Genomic DNA, 9,638 nt, shown 5'->3' on the forward strand with positions numbered 1-9,638 from the left:
ATTTTCCTTTGCTTCAATATTTTTTTTTGTTTCTCTTTTTTATTTCTTCTTTGACCCATTTGTTGTTCAGGAGTCTGTTGCTTAGTTTCCACATACTTGTAATATTTCCAAATTTTCTCCTGTTTTTGATTTCTAATTTCATATCTGTGTGGTCAGAAAAGATACTTGATATGATTGATATGATTTCAGTGTTCTTAAATTTGATAACACTTATTTTTTGGCCTACTGTATGGCCTATTCTGGAAAATATTTCATGTGCACTTGAAAATAATGTGTATTCTGTTGCTATTGGATAGAATATTCTTATGTATATGTCAGCTCCATTTGGCCTAAAATGTAGCTTATGTCCAATGTTTCTCTATTGATTTTTCTGTCTCGATGATGCATCTGTTGTTGAAAGTGGCTTATCGATGTCCTATATACAATTATTGTATTGCTGTCTATTTCTCTCTTCAGATCTGCCAGTGTTTGCTTTATATATTTATGTGCCCTGATGTTCGTGGTATATATGTGTGTGTGTGTGTGTGTATATATATATATTTACAATGCTATACCTCTTGATGAATTGATTTCTTTATCATTATATAGTGACTAGTATTTGTCTCTTGTGACAGCTTTTGATTTCAGGTCTATTTTGTCTAATGTAAGTATAGCTACCCCCGCTCTCTTTTGGTTACCATTTGCAAGGAATATACATTTTAATCTCTTCATTTCAGCATATGGTGTCCTTAAAACTAAAGTGAGCCTTTTTTTAAGGCAGCATATAGTTTGATATTTTAAAAAATGTTAACCTATTCAGTTACTCTATTTCTTTAGATTGATCAATTTAACCTTAAAGTAATTATTGCTAGAGAGGACTTATTGTTGCCATTTAAAAAAAAAATTGTTTTCTGATAGTTTTATAGTTCTTTTTTTCTTTTCCTCTTCTCTTGTTGTCTATCTTTGTGATTTTACTTTTTTTTTTAGTGGTAGCTTTTATTCCTTTCTTTTAATCCTTCATGTATCTATTACAGGTTTTTGTTTCTTTGTAAGTACCACAAGGCTTACATAAAACATCTTATAGTTACAGTAATCTATTTGAAGCTGATATCAATTTAATTTTGATTACATACAAAAATTCTACATGTTTATTCCCTCCTTTGCATGTTATATTATTGCTGTCACAACTTACATCTTTTTATATTATGCACTCATTAACAAATTATTCTACCTATAGTTATTTTAATATTTATGACTTTAAACTTTTGCAGTAGAGCTAACAGTGATTTTCTTTTCTTTCTTTTTTTTTTTTTTTTGAGATGGAGTCTTGCTCTGTCGCCCAGGCTGGAGTGCAGTGGCATGATCTCGGTCCACTGCAAGCTCCACCTCCTGGGTTCATGCCATTCTCCTGCCTCAGCCTCCCAAGTAGCTGGGACTACAGGCACCCGCCACCATGCCAGGCTAATTTTTTTTTTGTATTTTTAGTAGAGATGGGGTTTCACCGTGTTATCCAGGATAGTCTCGATCTCCTGACCTCGTGATCCACCCACCTTAGACTCCCAGAGTTCTGGGATTACGGGCGTGAGTCACTGTGCCCAGCCTGCTAACAGTGATTTTCACACCACCATTTCAGTATCAGAGTATTCTGAATTTAACCACATATTTACCTATGCTGGTAATTTTCATACCTTCATATGCTTTCATGTTGTTAGCATTCCTTTGTTTCAACTTGAAGGATTCCCGTTAGCATTTTCTATAAGGCGGATCTGGTGGTGATGAACTTTGCCAGCGTTCGTTTGTCTGGGAAACTTTATCTCTCCGTTTCTGGAGGATAGATTTGCTGGGTTTATTATTCTTAGTTAGCAGGGGTTTTGTTTTGTTTTGTTTTCACTTTGAAGGTATCTACCCACTTCCTCCTGGCCTTCAAGGTTTCTCTTGAGAAATCTGCTGACAGTCTTATGTGAGTTCCCTTGTATGTGACAAGTCACTTTTTTCTTGCTTCTTTCCAAATTCTCTCTTTATCTTTGACTTTTGACAATTTAATTGTAATGTGTCTCTGTGAAGACCTCTTTATGCTCAACCGATTGAGAATTCTTTAGGCCTCTTGGATGTAGATGTTCATTTCCCTCTTTGGGCTTGGAAATTTTCTGTCCTTATTTCTTCAAATAAGATTTCTGCCTCTTTTCCTTTCCCTGCTCCTCTGGAATTCCATGATGTGTAGGTTGGTTTGCTTGATGGTATCTTACATGTCCCATAAGCTTTCTTCATTCTTTTCCATTCTTTTTTCTTTTTGTTTCCCTAACTGGATAATTTCAAATAATTTGCTTTGAGTTTCCTATTATTTCTTCTGTTGGATTGAGTCTGTTGTTGAAGCTTTCTATTGAATTTTTTATTTCAGACATATTCTTCACCTCCAGAATTTCTGTCTTTTTTTTTTTTTAAAATGGTTTCTATCTCTTTAACTTCCCGTTTTGTTATTGTATTGTTTCCATAACATTGTTTCATTGTAGCTCACTGAGCTTTTTTAAGACTTTTTTTTTTTTTTTTAGTTCTTTGTCAGGAAGTTCAGAGTCTTTATTTCTTTGGAGATAGCCACTGGAGTTTGACTTTATTTCTTTGCTGGGGCTGTATTTTCTTAATTCTTTGTGTTCCTTGAAGCCTTGCCTTGCTGTCCTAACATGTGAAGAAGCAATCACTGTTTCCTGTCTTTACTGACTGACTTCTGGATAGAAAGATCTTCCGCAGTGAACTTGGCCTGAGATTCCAGTGATCTCCCAGACTTCTATTGATGCACTCACTCCATTTCTCTTGTTCCATCTTAAGGGATATGTCTTAGGATTGTATGCCTTCTCTTAATCCTGTAAGGCCAGACTTGGTGCTGAGAGCCTCTTGTTTTCCCTAGGGCAGTGCCCTGAGGCATTCCTTAGGTCAGTGCCCTGAAGTTGTATTCTTTCTCCAAAACTAGCAGAGTCAAGCTGGTGGCTAAGATCTGCCCCTGCTATTGATATTTGTGGGCTCTCTATGGGACTTTGCATGAGTTGCAATGAAGATGCACAGGGTGCCACCCATGGGTGTTTGAAGGACATATATCACTTAGTGGGAGATATCTTTAGGTGAGGTTTCCTGCAGGGTTCATGGGCAGGCCTCTTGGTAGAAGCAGTTAGCAAGTTTGCAGGATGTGTGGCTGGATGTTAAAATCTGTGCACCAGTTGCTGTGTGCTTCTGTCTCTTCTCTGGGCTCCCAGCTGTCCCTAGATGATTCAGCTGTACTGATCTCCTCACTGTTCTTGTGGGCAGCATAGAAGTGGGCCTCTTGGTCAACTACATCGCACAAGACCAAGGAAGGTGAGTGCTCACTGCACTCTCACTTTTTCCCATAGGGAATATTGTGGGCAAAGAGGTCCTGTCTCAATACCAAGTTGTGTTGCCTTTGGAGTAGGATAACAATGGTAAAGTAAAAATGTTCCTCATGGGTGGTTGCCAACATCAGAGTTTCTGAAGAGAGGTGGTCTGGAACCTCCTATTCCAGCATCTTGCTGATGTCACTCCTATCAGGACTCTTTTAGATTCTAAGAAATTATTGAAGAACCCAAAAAGCTTTTGCTAATTTATCAATATTCATCATATGAGAAATTTAAACTAAAAATTGTAAAATATTAATAAAAATCATAATAACAAACTAATTGTGTATTAACATTGAAAACCATAATTGAATAAAATGTATTTTAAAATGTCAGTCATAATTAGAAGAGTGGCATTATTTTGTATTTTTGCAAATCTCTTTAATGCCTGAATAATAAAAGATAGTAAGCTTCAATCTGTTGAGATATCATACATCATGTATCCTATAGAATCTTGCACTGTACAATGATGTCAAAATGAGAGTTGAAAAGGCAAATATAAAAAAATTATATTATTATAAAAATAGTTTTGACCTTGTCTGGGGTCCTAGGCTGTACTTAGAGAATTGCTGCCTCAAACAAAATTATGTTTGACCATTTCTGGGTTTGACTTTTCTTTCACATTAAATAATATGCTTAAACCTCTAGTTATTTATCTTCTAGTTAAATTTGTGTCTAATCACTCCCTTCTCTGACTATTTTTCATTCATTTCTTCTTTCCCAATTTTTGTTTTTGGTACTTGTATTGGCTATCTTTATAACTTTAAATAATACCTTTACATTGTCTCCTGGTGAATGTCAGAACATTTTCTTTCCTTCTAATTATATAAAATTGAAAACTTTATTAGACTTTAGTTTGCTTACATATTCGTCTCCATTTCTGTTTCCCTTCTTCTCTTTCAAAATCTGCCAACAGTACCCTCAATTTACATGGTCAAATTTTTCAACAGTTACATTCTTTCCCTTTACTAAAATTATGGCTTCCATGCTTTGCCTAGAAATTCAACTTAAAATGGAAAATAAGAAGAAGCACTTAAATTGTGCTGATTATGTAAATATTTCTACATGTAAAAATTCAGAAAAATAAATAACATTTTACATCTTTAAATCTGTATTGTTTGGAGGAAGATGTTCCAAGCATGAAAGTCAAATAAATTCTCTTGTCTCAGATGCCTGTTGTTCTAAACAATAACATTTTAATATGTTTCTTACTTGGATCCAAATTTTCTTGTATATTTTTTGTTCTTAAGAGTTTGTAATTGCCTTTTGTGTACTGGTGTGTGTGTGTTTATAGGAGGAATGTGGGCCTTAAAAATAACTATTTTTTAATTAAAGTTCTTAATTATAATATTTGTTGGATGCACAGATATGTGTCCTAGTCTTGCTGCAGAAGCATTATTATGGATTCTCTTGGATTTTATGTCTTCCCCTTTGTGGTTTCACTTTAGTTTAGCTGTAGTGCATCAAGTAACTTCTTTTTTTTTTTTGAAATGGAGTTTCACTCTTGTTGCCCAAGTTGGAGTACAATGGCACGATCTCAGCCCACTGCAACCTCTGCCTCCCAGGTTCTAGCAACTCTCCTGCTTCAGCCTTCTGTGTAGCTGGGATTACAGGTGTGCGCCACCATGCCCAGTTAATTTTATATTTTTAGTAGAGATGGGGTTCCACTATTTTGGTCAGGGTGGTCTTGAACTCCTGACTTCAGGTGATCTGCCCTCCTCGGCCTCCCAAAGTGCTGGGATTACAGCCGTGAGCCACTGTGACTGGCCCAAGTAACTTTTTATAGAAAGGAATATAAATTTGCTCATTACCTGTATGTACAATAATGTCTTTATAATTTTTTCATATTTTGACTGAAACTAGATACAGAATTCTAAGTTGAAAATAATTTCCTACTCTGTCCCTCACTCGCCGCTGACGACTTGTCTCCCCGCCCGTACGCCCCGCCACCGCCCCGCAGAAATGCTTCGGTTACCCACAGTCTTTCGCCAGATGAGACCAGTGTCCAGGGTACTGGCTCCTCATCTCACTCGGGCTTATGCCAAAGATGTAAAATTTGGTGCAGATGCCCGAGCCTTAGTGCTTCAAAGTGTAGACCTTTTAGCCGATGCTGTAGCCGTTACAATGGGGCCAAAGGGAAGAACAGTGATTATTGAGCAGAGTTGGGGAAGTCCCAAAGTAACAAAAGATGGTGTGACTGTTGCAAAGTCAATTGACTTAAAGGATAAATATAAAAACATTGGGGCTAAACTTGTTCAAGATGTTGCCAGTAACACAAATGAAGAGGCTGGGGATGGTACTACCACTGCTACTGTACTGGCATGCTCTATAGCCAAGGAAGGCTTCGAGAAGATTAGCAAAGATGCTAATCCAGTGGAAATCAGGAGAGGTGTGATGTTAGCTGTTGATGCTGTAATTGCTGAACTTAAAAAGCAGTCTAAACCTGTGACCACCCCTGAAGAAATTGCACAGGTTGCTACGATTTCTGCAAACCAAGACAAAGAAATTGGCAATATTATCTCTGATGCAATGAAAAAGGTTGGAAGAAAGGGTGTCATCACAGTAAAGGATGGAAAAACACTGAATGATGAATTAGAAATTATCGAAGGCATGAAGTTTGATCGAGGCTATATTTCTCCATACTTTATTAATGCATCAAAAGGTCAGAAATGTGAATTCCAGGATGCCTATGTTCTGCTGAGTGAAAAGAAAATTTCTAGTGTCCAGTCCATTGTACGTGCTCTTGAAATTGCCACTGCTCACCGTAAGCCTTTGGTCATAATCGCTGAAGACGTTGATGGAGAAGCTCTAAGTACACTCGTCTTGAATAGGCTAAAGATTGGTCTTCAGGTTGTGGCAATCAAGACTCCAGGGTTTGGTGACAATAGAAAGAACCAGCTTAAAGATATGGCTATTGCTACTGGTGGTGCAGTGTTTGGAGAAGAGGGGTTGACCCTAAATCTTGAAGACGTTCAGCCTCATGACTTAGGAAAAGTTGGAGAGGTCATTGTGACCAAAGACGATGCCATGCTCTGAAAAGGAAAAGGTGACAAGGCTCAAATTGAAAAACATATTCAAGAAATCATTGAGCAGTTAGATGTCATAACTAGTGAATATGAAAAGGAAATGCTGAATGAACGGCTGGCAAAACTTTCAGATGGAGTAGCTGTGCTGAAGGTTGGTGAGACAAGTGATGTTGAAGTGAATGAAAAGAAAGACAGAGTTACAGATGCCCTTAATGCTACAAGAGCTGCTGTTGAAGAAGGCATTGTATTGGGAGGGGGTTGTGCCCTGCTTCAATGCATTCCAGCCTTGGACTCATTGACCCCAGCTAATGAAGATCAAAAAATTGGTATAGAAATTATTAAAAGAACACTCAAAATTCCAGCAATGGCCATTGCTAAGAATACAGGTGTTGAAGGATCTTTGATAGTTGAGAAAATTATGCAATGTTCCTCAGAAGTTGGTTATGATGCTGTGGTCGGAGAGTTTGTGAATATGATGGAAAAAGGAATTATTGACCCGACAAAGGTTGTGAGAACTGCTTTATTGGATGCTACTGGTGTGGCTTGTCTGTTAACTACAGCAGAAGTTGTCGTCACAGAAATTCCTAAAGAAGAGAAGGACCCTGGAATGGGTGCAATGGGTGGAATGGGAGGTGGTGTGGGAGGTGGCATGTTCTAACTCCTAGACTAGTAGTGCTTTACCTTTATTAATGAACTGTGACAGGAAGCCCAAGGCAGTGTTCCTCACCAATAACTTCAGAGAAGTCAGTTGGAGAAAATGAAGAAAAAGGCTGGCTGAAAATCACTATAACCATCAGTTACTGGTTTCAGTTGACAAAATATATAATGGTTTATTGCTGTCATTGTCCTTGCCTACAGATAATTTATTTTGTATTTTTGAGTAAAAAACATTTGTACATTCCTGATAATGGGTACAAAAGCCATGTACCAATGTACTGCTTTCAACTTAAATCACTGGGGCATTTTTACTACTATTCTGTTAAAATCAAGATTTTAGTGCTTGCCACCACCAGATGAGAAGTTAAGCAGCCTTTCTGTGGAGAGTGAGAATAATTGTGTACAAAGTAGAGAAATATCCAATTATGTGACAACCTTTGTGTAATAAAAATTTGTTTAAAGTTAAAAAAAAAAAGAAAAGAATTTCCTGTAATATTCATAAAGACATTGCTTCAGTAGTATACAATATTCATCGTGGCTAATGAGAAATCTTCAGTAGTATACCATATTCATTGTGGCTAATGAGAAATGTGATATGAATCTGATTTTTGCTTCCCTATAGTCAACTTCTTTGTGGATACTTTTTGGCTATTTTCTTTTCTAACTGTTCTGAATTTTGTAAGTATGAGCCAAGATGTGGGTATTATTATTATTATTATTGTTATTATTATTATTGTTATTTTCGATGAAGTCTTGCTCTGTCGCCCAGGCTGGAGTGCAGTGGTGCAGATCTCGCCTCACTGCAACCTCCAACTCCCGGATTCAAGCGATTCTCCTGCCTCAGCCTCGTGAGTAGCAGAGATTACAGGCAGGCACTGCCACGCCCGGCTAATTTTTGTATTTTTAGTAGAGACAGGGTTTTACCATATTGATCAGGCTGGTCTTGAACTCCTGACCTCGTGATCTGATATGCCTGAGTCAGCCTCCCAAAGTGCTGGGATTACAGATGTGAGCCACTGCCTATGTGGGTATTATTTTATTTATTCTGCTCTTCGAACAGCGAGACCTTTCAATTTGAATACCTGTTTTCAGTTTTCACAAAGTTTATTCTATTAACTCTTTTATTATTCCCTTTGCTTTGTTTTACTTTTTCTTTCTTTCTTTTTTTTTTGTGGAACTCTTATTGAGTAGATATTGGACATCCTTGATTTTTTCTTTGTGTCTTTTTGCTTTTCTCTCATTTTTAAAATAATTATGTCTTTTATATTTACTGGGAGATGGCCTTAAATGTTTTATCCCAACTTTCCTTTGCAAGTTTTATTTTGGCTGTCACATTATTATTTTCCAAGAACTTTTTCTTTCTTTCTCATTACTCCTTTATGAGATTTCTAAAAATGTGTTTTAAAATCTCTTCCAATATTTTTAGTAACATTGATTCAAAATTCTCTTGATTGAAGTGAAATTATTTTTGTTTCCTTTGGGTTCAGTTCTGCTTGGTTGTCTTTGTCCTTCTAATTGGTTTTGATTGGTTTTCTTAAATGTCTGATAGTTCTGGGTTTTATATTCATATTTGTGAATGAAGAATTAGGTTCATTCATTTAGATAACTGCTTTGTTATTTACCTGACTTTACTAGCCTATGTCATGAATGAGAGAGTTTACTGAGCTCAGTGTAGTGTGGACAGCTTGCTGGCCATTTGACCTTACTGCAGGCTTGGGACAGGAAGGCAGAATCCTCTACTCCCACCTCCACAAGACTTGCCAAAACAATGAGGACTCTATTATGTGGCTTTAGTGCCCTACATGAAAGCCAGAGTTCCTTTGAGGCAGTGTGTCAATCTGTTTTGGGCTGCTATGACAGAATACCTAAGATTTGGTAATTTACAATGAACAAAAATTTATTTGCTCACAGTTCTAGAGTCTGGAAAGTCCAATATCAAGGCACTGGCGGGTTTGGTGATTCTGATGCCAAGATGATGCAGAGGAGAGAAAGGCTTTGTCTTCACATTGGCAGAAGGTAGAAGGGCAACAAGACAAAAGGGGACCAAAGTTGTCTTTTTAGAATGGCAGTAATCTCACCCATGAGGTAGGAATCCTTATGGCCTAATCACTTCTCAAAGGTCCCACCTCTTAATACTGTTGAAATGAAATTTCAACATGAGTTTTGGAGGGAACAACCACTCAAACCATAGCAGGCAGATAGCTCGATTACTTCACATAATTTTTCTGCTTTAAACTTGGGTGCACATGAGAGAGTGGAAAAGTCAGCCAATGCAGGTTTTCTGCAAACAAATCTTCAACCAGTCACCATTTTTCTTCTTATTTACATTTTCTGTTAATTCTTACTCCTGTTCTCTCTTTAACTGCTGCCTGGGGTTGGGATGAGGCTGCAAAGAGAGCAATGAGGAACTACTTTCTCCTCTACCGATGGCTTCTCTTATGGATCCCAGTGTTGTAATGACAGCTGTTGTTTAGTAAATGTTGGCTTGAGTTAAACAAGGCATTCATTAGTTTACTCTTTAGTCTGGTGCAAATAACAGGTCTGGCCAATTCTTGTGCTTTACTTATACCCTGAG

The 9,638-nt window shown here is 37.4% G+C and overlaps 1 pseudogene across 1 annotated transcript; it reads left to right on the plus strand.

The window, feature by feature from the left end:
• The first annotated feature begins 5,277 nt into the window (after positions 1 to 5,277).
• On the plus strand, positions 5,278 to 7,538 carry LOC105538618 (annotated as a pseudogene). Its single transcript, XR_001005937.1, has one exon. The product of XR_001005937.1 is annotated as a 60 kDa heat shock protein, mitochondrial pseudogene (transcript).
• Positions 7,539 to 9,638: the final 2,100 nt, after the last annotated feature.

The sequence above is a fragment of the Mandrillus leucophaeus genome, unplaced genomic scaffold, assembly GCF_000951045.1.
Source record: "Mandrillus leucophaeus isolate KB7577 unplaced genomic scaffold, Mleu.le_1.0 Scaffold196, whole genome shotgun sequence".
Classification (NCBI taxonomy): domain Eukaryota; kingdom Metazoa; phylum Chordata; class Mammalia; order Primates; family Cercopithecidae; genus Mandrillus; species Mandrillus leucophaeus.